Raw genomic sequence first — 13,651 nt, 5'->3', positions numbered from 1 at the left:
GATGTATGCCCTAGAAGCCAATTTTGGCTGACACATTATTAATTCTAGGATATAATTTGTACTTGACTTTATTATTATTGAATAAATGAAAGGCATCTTTTTCATTCATATTGTTATTTTGTCTATGAATCGTCCAAGGAATTAATAAGATGATGATGCATATTCTCAAGAGTTGAGAATTTGAGCCATGTATCATTAGTGATTAATTTCTAAGCGCTCCTGATCAATGGATCATCACGAGGACGGTGATCGATCCGATGAGATCAGTGCACACATTACTTTTTCTGTGGATGGACGAGACTCGAGTCCACGGTGTAGGGACACTGAAGTAATAGTGCAGGTGCTTGTTAGAGAACAAGGGTACTGAGCGTGACCAATACAAGAAGTCACTTGGATGTCTATCCACGCGTCAGTGACTTGCTTGATGTTGCAGTAGTGTAACTGGTCCTTTGACCTGTGGTGCTTCGGCTACTCACAGTGAGGTTATCGTAGTTTGACTGCACACATACATGGTCTCTAGCCATATGGGTCCATGCAGTGTAGATTGGCTGCAGTAGGTTCACTGTAGGAGTAGGGTATGCACCTATAAGGAATCTATCGATCTTGATAGATAAGGAGAGATCCTATGTGATTTATAAGACTGAGTTCGTAAGACCTCGGTCGGGGCAGTATGCATAGTGGAGAAAGAGTTTTCCACTCTCGAACTTAAGTCGAATAAATCTTCACATATGACAGACGATGGGGTTTGACGAGTTGTCCATGACCTCCGTCCTGTAGGGATCCACGATAGTAGGATTGTATCCCACGATAACTGCACCTAAGAGGTTCATTATTCTATTCTACTGGGTTGCCACTACATACTGCTAGGTGTCACTTGTGGATGTTGGGACTCACGGGAATTTACCTGATGATCGGTAAACCCTGACGAGTAGAACTGAAAGTGTTTCAGTCCACTGAAAGGTGTTTCAGTGATATTGAGATGGAGATCTCAATATGTCTCATTACCAGTCAGATTAGAACCTATGAGGTCAGACACATTAGAGGTTCTGATTATTAGGATTGTCGAATTGTGATTTAGAATCACAATGTCAATTGTCAATAAGATTGATGTTCGAAATAACCCACTAAGAGTTAGTGAGTTAAATAAAAGAATTAAATAATTATAATTAGATTATAATTAAGTCTATTATTGCTGATTAATTGAGTCAAATTATGTTGGGTCTGACCCAAAGAAATTTGACTCAAATCCTAGTCAAAAGTTGGCTAGATCGAGTCCTAAAAAACCCTGCCAAATTTAGCCTTTTTCCTATTATTGGAGCCTCCCTCTTGATGCCTTATTTTGAGGGGTCAAAATAGGCAAGAGGGGGCAGCCAAGAGGACAAGGAGGGGCGTGGCCCCCTCTCCTTCTTTGCTGGGAAAGAATCAAGGGGCCCGCCATAAAGGGAAGGGCACCAGGAAACCTAGAAGGACTAGGAATCCTGGCGCCTAGGTGATTGGAGCCCTATTAATGAAGCCCCACACCCCAAGCATCCGTGAGAATTCTTCTCCCAGGCGTGGGGCAGCAAGGCTAATTTTTGGGGATTTTAAATCAGCAAAGAAAAGGGGAGAAAAGAATAAAAACAGTGAAGGGTTTTCTTCTTTCTTTGAAGGCTGCACAAGGTGGGATCCTTATGATTTCTTCTTCCTTCTTCTTCGACATCCAAGAGAGGCTTTTGCAAGGAGCTAGCACCCCGGTAAAGCCCTATCTCTGATCTTCAGCAACCTCGTGTGGATACTTGTAGAGGCCGGACGTTTGTGCGGCTACAAAGGAACCAAACCACGATCATCGGTTGCGGTGTTCTTCTACCCGCACAAAGGTGAAGATGAGATCTTCATTTGAACATTTATATTTCTGATTTGCTGGTAGTTTAACAATTCATAATTAATTATTAGATCTTAGTTTAGTCCCCATCTGAATTCAAAAGGGTTCTGAATCGTTCTGATTCAGAAAATTTTTGAAATCCACCCGATCCTGTTCCGGCGTATGCGATGCACCGGGCTCGGCATGCGGATTCCGCCGCGATCGTCGCGCCGCTGCAGGGCAATCCAACATTAATTACAATCTTTCAGTTCTTAAAACACATTTTCAGATCTGAGTTTTTGTAATTAATCACATGTAATCAGATTTAATTCATGTTTAATTCATTATGTTTTATGTTCATGCATCACATATACATAACAACATGAATTAATACAAACAACATACATCTTATGTATTTGTTTTATCACTTTTATTTTCAGATCTGATTTGTTCATTAAAATCAGAGATCATATGAATCATAAACTTTATTTAGATCTAATCTAAACAATATTATGATTTCAGATTTATTCATGTTACTAATCCTAACACAAACATGCATCATATGCATCCAAAATTTCAGATCTACTTAATCATGCATAATCAGCAATTAAATCAATCATAAAAAAGCACTTTAGATCTAATCTAAACATGTTAATGATTTCAGATTTAATTGCAAGAATTAAAACATAAAAGTTTAAACATAAACCTGGCTCTGATACCACTGAAAGTTATTCCTAGGTTCTTCGATGTTTAGCATATTGAATTTATTTATTTTTTTGAAAACCATGGCTGAACCTGATCGGGTTGCCTACGTACCCCTTCACAAGGAAAATCAAGCCACACGTAGTTCTTTTAAAGTTTCAAAAATACAGCGGAAAAATGAATCAAACAATTTAATTCATGCATGCTTACAAGATCAAATCTAGAAATCAGCACATTAAGAACACATAGGATTATACCGGAATCGTTTAAACAATTATGCTAAAACTTTTATGCATGATTAACTATCAGATCTGAAACTTAAGAGATTTTTTAGAAACTTTATTTTCCTGTCTTAAAACTTATGAATAAGAAGTGGAGAATCTATACCCCCGACTTACCTAACAGAGGGACGAGGGCTTTCTCTCTCCGCTTCACCACCGGATATCGTTTGGAAACTTCTTATCCTTTCAAATGCCTTTGCCAGAAACGGTATCCGGCTCTTTGTCGAACCTAAATCCCTTTCTTTATCCTCTCCTTCTTTTCCGTAAAGCTGAAATTCCGGAAAACCGGATTTCAGAGTATAGGAATATTTCCCCTGAGGGGGACGAGGCCGTAGGCCGAAGGGGGGTAAGAATATCCTATAAAAGATGGGAAGGGGAGGGGGTTCGGGGGAGGAAAAACCTTCCCATCCCCTGATATCCCGAAAGTTCCCGAACCTGAGTTTACGAGGTTCGGGTTCCCTAACCTAAGGAAGGGGAGGGGGTTCGGGGGAGGGGAAACCATCCCATCCCCTGATCCCAATGGCAAAAGCATAAAAAAATCAAAGAATTTCTTGTTTCCAAATGGTAGTTTTGTATCCGTATGGAGCCAGCATCGGTCGATCGCGTGGGCGCTACCCCTTTGGTTCATCTTTCGTGGGTGAGATTTGTTCAGTTTATCTCTACGGTAATGCCGGGTCTTACCTGAACCAATATATATCTGCCTTCTTGTTTGCATCAATTCTGGATCTGAAAACCTTTTGATTCACGAGTATATGTTTGGTTAAATGAATGTAGGAGGAAATGATTTTCAGATATCCAGTCGGGAAATCCTGAGACTAATACTAGTAAGACTTTCTCGGCTAGTCTAGGGCCCTAGACCTGGCGGGGAACAACTCCAGCGATAATAAATCCTAATCCATCAGTGTCGTAGATAAATGGGTCCTTAGAAGGATTTACTCGGAAAAGCTTTTCATACTAGGTGATGCAAGTTCAGATATTCCAATTAATCTCCGAATATCCATCGAATGGATTCTGAAGATATCTCCGTGAGGAGCCCCAAAAGAGGGTAAAACCTCGGAGAATCGGACCTAAACCTTGACACCATAATAAATGATTAATGCTAGATTAATACCTTTTATGATGGATGAAAGTTGTGAATCTGATTATTGACTTCGCAGCCACGCACACGAATGGCCTCTACGAGAAGTACATGCGAAGTCCTGAAGGATCTTCTTCCGCAACAGTGCTAGTAGCTGCAGAACACTTGAAAGCTGAAATCTGCCCGCCGGGATTCAATCAACTCTTGATCAATCGTCTTGAAGCGGATAGAGATGAGGTTTGTAAGGAAAGTAGAGGACTCAGATCTGATCTTGAATCTTCTAGATATTCACCCTGAAAACCCTATCTAAAATGGAGAAGAAGAGGAGGAGGAGGCGGGTGAGGAAGAAGGCTGCAATGGATGTGTTTTTGGTGCCCATGTTTGACCCCTTTTAATGGCCTCCGAATTTTCATTCAAAATTCGAAATTTATTTTCAGAAAACCTCCTTTAGTTGGCACATGCAAAGAAATAGAAACAACCCAAATCAGATCTCAACCAAATCTGATTTAAATTCAAATTTTAAACACATGTGCAAGAGGGGAGGAATTTGAAATCCATGCAGCAGAATTTTCCTACCTCTTGTCGCATATATTTCATTTGAATTTCAAATTTAAATGATTCAGAGGTTCACATGCCAGCTAGGGAAGTTATTTAATGTATGAAATCATTTAATATATTGCTTAATGTTTGAATTCAAATTCAAACAACAAACAATGTCGCCATGTGTCAAGCAATGGGTCCATGCGCCATGCAATAATTTTGGTTTATTTAAAATTCATGAAATCCAATTCTATGTCACCACTAATTGCCACATCATCTGAGCCTAATCCTCTTGGGTTGCACCTAATCAAATTTGGTCAAACCCGGATTAAAACAAAGCAATTTGGTTGAACCCAATCTAATCAGGTCAGACCCTGATTGAGCTCAAATTGAATCCAATTCAATTTTTGGCTCATCCAAACTCAATCAAATTGAATTAATTACTTTGTGTTGGACCTAATCCAAATAAGTCAATCCCAAATTAAGAACAAATTAATTTAATATTAATTTGATCAGCTTAAGTCCTTTTTGGTTCTGACCTAATCCAATCAGGTCAAAATCCTGATTGAGCCCAAACTTGAATCCAATTCAATTTGGCTCATCCTTAGCACAATTACTCAATCAAATTGAGTTTATTAGTAATTTAATTACTAATTAATCCTTCAATAATTACTTTAATTATTTTATAAGATAATTTGCCAATCAAATTGACCAAATTACCCCAGAATGATTCTTAATCATTCATCAGCTTTCTTGATCAATCAGGAATCTTCTATGCGTGTGACCTCATAGGTTCAAACCTAAGCCGGTAGTATAGGAACAATTTCCTACACTAATCGATGTGACCATCTAGTAATGGTACCCGACGTCCGGATAGGTTGAATATATGGAGAAGCAAATATTCTGAAATCCTGAACTATGGTTACTGTATAATTCAATCCCTTTGACTCCTAATGCCATGATGACTTAGAGCTCACTGTCAACCCTATAATTAGTACATCCATTATGTGATTAACTTTAGATATCCCGTGACTCCTCACTGGGATTACCCTGGCCAAGGTTTTGCTAAATTAATCACAAGACATTATCTTCTATTTTCAGGGATCAATTCCATCTTGACTCACAACTGACTACGCAAGTACTTGACTGCACCCAGTGACCTTCCGTCACTGAATTAGAAATTCAGGTAGTCCGGTACCAAAGTACAATGAGTTGCTTGCTAGTCATAGGTTGCGGTCTCAGGTCAGAGGGCCAAACTTATACCCATATCCACTCGGAACATCTCTCGACAGTAGAGCGTTCCGGAATTGGTCACGTTCAGTGAAATGTACTCCTACACTTCACCTGTGTGGCATACCAGTGTCTCCACACTCCTTGGTTAAGAGGACAACCAACGTATATGTCACACAACGACCTAATCTCGATAATGTTGTCGTCCTAGTAACAACATATCATTTGGTCGCGAATAAGTTTAAGGACTCAAAGATAAATCCTTCTCTATCAGAACATAAGTCCTAAGGACTTCATCATATAAGAGTTCATTTGAAGATGAAATGATGAATAATGCCAAATAACACTTTATTAATTTGTCAATTCATTTACAAAATTCAATCATCAATATGCTGACGATTGACATTTAGGATACAAATCCCAACAATATTTTTTTATAAAAATAAAATTTCACAACAAGTAATAGATAAATCATCTACTAATGATAAACCTTTCACTAGTACAAGTGCATCTAAGGAACCAGAAACACAATTAGAATTAAAAAGGAGTAAAAGGTCTAGAATAGAGAAAAATTTTGGAGACGAATTTTATACCTTTTTAACAAAAGGAGATCCTACTACCTATAAGGAAGCTATGTCTTCTTTAGATGCTCCATTTTGGAAGGAAGCTATACAAAGTGAGATAGAGTCTATTATTCAAAATAATACTTGGGAGTTAACTAATTTATCTCCTGGAAATAAAGCTATTGGGTGTAAATGGGTGTTCAAGAAGAAGTTAAAACCCGATGGAACCATAGACAAGTACAAAACTAGACTAGTGGCTAAAGGTTTTACACAAAAAAAAAGGAATAGATTACTTTGATACATATTCACCTGTATCTAGGATAACTACGATTAGAATTTTAGTTGCCTTAGCATGAGTGCATAATCTAGTGATTCATCAAATGAATGTTAAGACTGCCTTTCTAAATGGAGACATAAATGAAGAGATATATATGGAGCAACTTGAAGGTATTGTAGTTAAAGGTCAAGAACATAAGGTCTGTAAGTTAGTTAAATCCTTGTATGGTTTAAAACAAGCTCCTAAACAATGGCATGAGAAGTTTGATAAAGTGATCTTAGAATATGACTTTAAGATTAATGAATATGATAAGTGTGTGTACTGCAAAGAGAGTAATGGAGAACATATGATCTTATGTCTTTATGTTGATGATATATTAATATTTGGGACAAATTTGGAGATAGTAAATGATGTTAAGTCTTATCTATCTAGAAAGTTTGACATGAAGGATTTAGGAGAAGCCTATGTAATTTTAGGAATGAAGTTGGAAAGAACACCTGATGGAATTACTCTTAATCAAACCAGTACAATAGAAAGGATGTTAAAAAAGTTTAATTATTTTGATTGTAAATCTATATCAATACCATATGATCTAAATGTGCATTTGAAGAAAAATAATGGTGAACCAGTATCTCAACTGAAGTACTCACAAATGATTGGATCATTGTTATACATAGCAAATAAAACTAGGCCTGATATAGCATATGCTGTTGGGAGACTTAGTAGATATACTCATAATCCTAGCAAAGATCATTGGGTTGCTTTAGAGAGAGTCTTTAAATATCTTAGAGGAACCATGGAATACTCATTGTGTTATAAGGGATTTTCAAATGTAGTTGAAGGGTATAGTGATTCGAATTGGATAACAGACAATATGGACGTGAAGTCCACTTCAGGGTATGTATTTCTTTTGGGTGGAGCAGCAATATCTTGGGGATCTAAAAAACAAACTATTATCTCTCGGAGTACTATGAAGCCAGAACTTATAGCTTTAGATACAACTTGCTCTGAGGCTGAGTGGATTAAGAACTTGATGCTTGACATGCCTTTAGTCAATAAACCCATGCCTGCCATTTTCATACAATGTGATAGTAAGGCAGTAATAGAGTTAGTAAGGCGGGCGGGCACATACTAATAGACATTTGCAAGTGAGGTATAAATCAGTTAAAAGCCTATTGAATAAGAATATTGTATCTTTGGAATTTGTAAAGTCTGAGAAAAATATAGCTGATCAGCTAACCAAAGCTCTTTCTAAGAGAGCTGTCATTGACTTGTCGAGGGGGATGGGCTTAAGCCCATAAAGAAGTCACCTAGGGAGGTAACCCAACCTTTGTGATTGGAGATCTTATGAAGAAGGTGTTGGGATTTGTATCCTAAATGTCAATCGTCAGCATATTGATGATTGAATTTTGTAAATGAATTGACAAATTAATAAAGTGTTATTTGGCATTATTCATCATTTCATCTTCAAATGAACTCTTATATGATGAAGTTCTTAGGACTTATGTTATGATAAAGGAGGATTTATCTTTGAGTCCTTAAACTTGTTCGCGACCAAATAATATGTTGTTACTAGGACGACAGCATTATCGAGATTAGGTCGTTGTGTGACATATACGTTGGTTGTCCTCTTAACCAAGGAGTGTGGAGACACTGGTATGCCACACAGGTGAAGTGTAGGAGTACATTTCATTGAACGTGACCGATTCTGGAACGCTCTACTGTCGAGAGATGTTCCGAGTGGATATGGGTATAAGTTTGGCCCTCTGACCTGAGACCGCAACCTGTGACTAGCAAGCAACTCACTGTACTTTGGTACCGGACTATCTAAATTTCTAATTCAGTGACGGAAGGTCACTGGGTGCAGTCAAGTACTTGCGTAGTCAGTTGTGAGTCAAGATGGAATTGACCCCTCCTGAAAACTAAAGATAATGTCTTGTGATTAATTTAGCAAAACCTTGGCCAGGGTAATCCCAGTGAGAAGTCACGGGATATCTAAAGTTAATCACATAATGGATGTACTAATTATAGGGTTGACAGTGAGCTCTAAGTCATCCTGGCATTAGGAGTCAAAGGGATTGAATTATACAGTAACCATAGTTCAGGGTTCCAGAATATTTGCTTCGCATATATTCGGCCTATCCGGACGTTGGGTACCATTGCTAGATGGTCACATCAATTAGTGTAGGAAATTGTTCCTATACTACCGGCTTAGGTTCGAACCTATGAGGTCACACGCATAGAAGATTCCTGATTGATCAAGAAAGCTGATGAATGATTAAGAATCATTCAGGGATAATTTGGTCAATTTGATTGGCAAATTATCTTATAAAATAATTAAAGTAATTATTGAAGGATTAATTAGTAATTAAATTACTAATAAACTCAATTTGATTGAGTAATTGTGCTAAGGATGAGCCAAATTGAATTGGATTCGAGTTTGGGCTCAATCAGGATTTTGACCTGATTGGATTAGGTTAGAACCAAAAAGGACTTAAGCTGATCAAATTAATTTTAAATTAATTTGTTCTTAATTGGGGATTGACCTAATTGGATTAGGTCCAACACAAAGTAATTAATTCAATTTGATTGAGTTTGCATGAGCCAAAATTGAATTGGATTCAATTTGAGCTCAATCAGGGTCTGACCTGATTAGATTGGGTTCAACCAAATTGCTTTGTTTTAATTCGGGTTTGACCAAATTTGATTAGGTGCAACCCAAGGGGATTAGGCTCAGATGATGTGGCAATTATTGGTGACATGGAATTGGATTTCATGAATTTTAAATAAACCAAAATTATTGCATGGCACATGGACCCATTGCTTGACACATGGCGACATTGTTTGTTATTTGAATTTAAATTCAAACATTAAGCAATGTGTTAAATGATTTTAATCACTCAAACCATCAGCCAAGGTGGCGTATGAGTTTTTGAATGGATTAAATTCGAATTTCAAGAGGTGATTTCGAAATTATGAAGTGTTTTACCTTGCCGCATGGATTTCAAATTCCTTCCCTCTTGCACATGTGTTTAAAATTTGAATTTAAATCAGATTTGGTTGAGATCTGATTTGGGTTGTTCCTATTCCTTTGCATGTGCCAACTAAAAGAGGTTTTCTGAAAATAAATTTCGAATTTTGAATGAAAATTCGGAGGCCATTAAAAGGGGTCAAACATGGGCACCAAAAACACATCCATTGCAGCCTTCTTCCTCACCCGCCTTCTCTTCCTCTTCTTCTCCATTTTAGATAGGGTTTTCAGGGTGAATATCTAGAAGATTCAAGATCAGATCTGAGTCCTCTACTTTCCTTACAAACCTCATCTCCATCTGCTTCAAGACGATTGATCAAGAGTTGATTGAATCACGACGGGCAGATTTCAGCTTTCAAGTGTTCTGCAACTGCTAGCACTGTTGCGGAAGAAGATCCTTCAGGACTTCGCGTGTACTTCTCGTAGAGGCCATTCGTGTGCGTGGCTGCGAAGTCAAGAATCAGATTCACAACTTTCATCCATCATAAAAGGTATTAATCTAGCATTAATCATTTATTATGGTGTCAAGGTCTAGGTCCGATTCCCCGAGGTTTTACCCTCTTTTTTGGGGCTCCTCACGGAGATATCTCCTGAATCCATTCGATGGATATTCGGAGATTAATTGGAATAGAGTTCTTAAGTTTCAGATCTGATAGTTAATCATGCATAAAAGTTTTAGCATAATTGTTTAAACGATTCCGACATAATCCTATGTGTTCTTAATGTGCTGATTTCTAGATTTGATCTTGTAAGCATGCATGAATTAAATTGTTTGATTCATTTTTCCGTTGTATTTTTGAAATTTTAAAAGAACTACGTGTGGCTTGATTCCCCTTGTGAAGGGGTACGTAGGCAACCCAATCAGGTTCAGCCATGGTTTTCAAAAAAAAAAAAAATCAGCATGCTAAACACCGAAGAACCTAGGAATAACTTTCAGAAGGTTCAATGGGTAGTAGAAACAATCCATATTGCGTGACTCATTTCAGCACTACTTTTAAGGAGAGAGTCTCCTGCTCATCCCTATGATAATAGTACTTTGATATGTGACGTTAAGGAAGGGTGTTACCCTGAATGAGCCCAAGGCAGGCATACTCCTACAGGATACAGGTCATATGTATTCTTGGAGGACTCACCTAAATGAGAGTTGTTGTGAGGCCACGACTGTGAGAATTGGGTTGTTCTCTAATAACTCTCATGAGAATCAAGATTCAGCGCATGGCCATAAATAGCGCTAACCCGCACCAAGTCTATATCAATACTATGTGTGTGGCATGTTAAAATCTGGTCCAAAGGATCTAGTTCAAGACTTAGTTCACTATGATCCTTCAGTTTAGAACTATCAACACTAAATGTAGGTTCAAGTCCGGAAGACACCTGCACCCATTGCATAGTATAAAATTGCCCAAATTTCTATATATATATATGTGTGTGTGTGTGTGTGTGTGTATGATTTTATAAAGTTTTGAAACTTGTGGGGGACTATTGGAATTTGAATGAGTTTTAAATGTTTTAAAGAGGTGTAAATAAAAAGGATTTGTAACCCCGAAATTTTTAAAAGAGTAGTTGTAACCTTTAAGTATTTCAAATTCTATTTGGAAGTTTCAAAACTTCCCATTATCTCTCATTATGGCCTTAATAAGGCCATAAGTATTCAACCGTTATGGTTGGATTACAAAGGCCAATATATATGAGCCATTCCTTGGACCTAAAAATATAATACAAAAGTCTTCTTCTTGCTCTCATTGTCTCTCTCTACCACCATTCTCTCTTTTACAATTATCTATATTATTTTATATTTTGGGCAACAGATATAGACTAGGTAATCTGCCTAACACAGACGTGCGCTGTAGATTAGACCCGCTGTGAGCCGTTTGGGTTGTATCTTGGAGCCGTCGCTAACCACCAATACCTGCACGTGGGAGGCAACAACGGCTTTAGGACAGTGCGTCTCTTGGCGTACCTCTCACACTTCACAGGCCAGATATTTTCTTACCACTATTTTATTATACTTGTTAGATTTTCTATTTATGTGATTTAAATATTTTACAAAACATCTTGCCAGATCAACAGTTTTCTCATCCAAAGCTTGTACTTTTAGGTTTCCTTTTCTGTGCTGTTCCACCAAAGCCCTGGTTGCTCAAGTAATGGAGGATCTTCCGCCAGATTATTCCTGGCAACCTCTAAGGTTTTCTTTGTTCACAGGTCAGATCGGATTCTTCCACTTCGAGCAGATCAAGGGCAGCCCATCGGTCTTCCAAGTGGAGTTTTGGACGGCAACAATTGTGACCAACTCTATTACACTGGTTCTAAGCGAATGAGATGCTCTGTTTCTTTCGCGTTGTTCATTGGTTGAAGAACAAAGGGGACAATTAATTTTATCTACACACGCAAAGAAGGAATCAGTGGCAGAAAGGTCCTAACAAGAGAATGACAAGAAAACTGAACAAACTAAATATCATGCAGCAGAGTAGAAGGTCTAATGGTTTTCACAATTTCGATGATGAGCTGCACGGGTTTGTATTTATGTTTGCTCAGCTACATTAATAGTGGATAACTTTTTCTAGTGGATGGTGGTAAAGAATCCAATGAACATAGAAAACAGCGGCATCTTAATTTGCACCTTCAGAGAGATCACACACGCGTAGTCCTTTCTCCTAAGATCACGTGACAGACTAAAACAAGAAGATAATATAAGTTACATGCACTTTATGGATGATGTGTGGAACGGAGAAGAGCTACTCCAAGAGTCTTAAATGATATGGTGGAAACAAAACTTTGGCAGTGATTTTATGAAATCTTTACATAATATGTCGGTTCTCAATTGATGCCTAAACCGTTCCCAAACTGCATACATCTCCCAGATGGTTAGAATATAACAATTCAATGGCTACAACAACATCCTTAATTCATCGAAATAGCTATAAGTTGCTACCAATTGGAACTGATCTATAATGTTTCACGCAAATTCAACAAAGATCTAGGACGTCTCATGGAAAATTTTATCAATCCTTCTGACTAATCTATTAGTCTAGCCTTGTACTGTCAACTGTGGAAAGATTTTTTGGCAAAATGATGAAGGATGAAGTAGATGAGGATCATTTTGTAGAGTTTGGATCCTCTCCAACTTCAGTTTCATCAAGGATTGGATCTGGAAAGACCTAGAGTTAGTGAATATCTGAATGTTATTTTCAGAGGGTGCCAATTGATGAACAGGTTTTCATGACTTCAATCTGAACCAGTTTTCAGATTATTAAACACACACACACACACACCACACAATAAAAATAAATAAATCACATGCAAAAGGCTAACATATCTGCATAGGAATATCCTCATCAACCTCAACATAATACTTCGCTTACGGTACTGTCATAATGTATTTGATATCTAGAAAAAGCAATCCGGAGAAAGCCAATGCATAGGAAAATTTATTGCCAAATCAGATCTCAGTAACAGGCAATTTCTCAATTCTTATAGAACAATTAATTGTTATTATCTTCACGAGTAAACTGTCAGATGAAAACTGACTAACAATTCCATCATTTCTATTTCAAAGATAGACATTCTTAAAAAAGGGACATCCCTGTAATCCTGGAAGCTTTAGATTGTTAAAATTATAAGATGGACTAATGAACTGTGAAATAAACTAAACAAGTAGTGTGTTAAAATTTCCACAAACTCCAAATAGACTGCAGAACTAATTAAATGATCAGATCGTTTCAAATTCATAGCCACATATCCTCGTCAATGAAAGGATATTCCAATATTTCACATGGCTTCAAATTGATAATTTTTTTGGAAGGATGTTCCACTGATGACTGAAGAACTGAATATTTCTCAGCTGTTGCTGTATCATGATCTTCAAAATTTGTGAGAAGAACATTATTTGTAAGGTCTTTTTTTTCTTTAAAGAAAAAGTGAGGGTAAACGCCACCTGTTTCATGAAGCTAATGAAACAGATAACAAAGGGAGAACTCTCCCTAACAACTGAGACGCTGGAACATTATGAACAAGGTCAAAATTACTTTAAACAAATATTCCACTACAAGTTTATCGTTAATATGGATTACATCCTTGAAAGAAAATAACTTAAGAATGCAAAAGTTTAG

The sequence above is a fragment of the Phoenix dactylifera genome, chromosome 14 (genome assembly GCF_051530095.1).
Source record: "Phoenix dactylifera cultivar Ajwa chromosome 14, Ajwa_hap1_PhDact_Kaust_v1.1, whole genome shotgun sequence".
Taxonomy (NCBI): domain Eukaryota; kingdom Viridiplantae; phylum Streptophyta; class Magnoliopsida; order Arecales; family Arecaceae; genus Phoenix; species Phoenix dactylifera.
The sequence above is the reverse complement of the archived record's forward strand: the minus strand, read 5'-3'. Positions refer to the sequence as shown.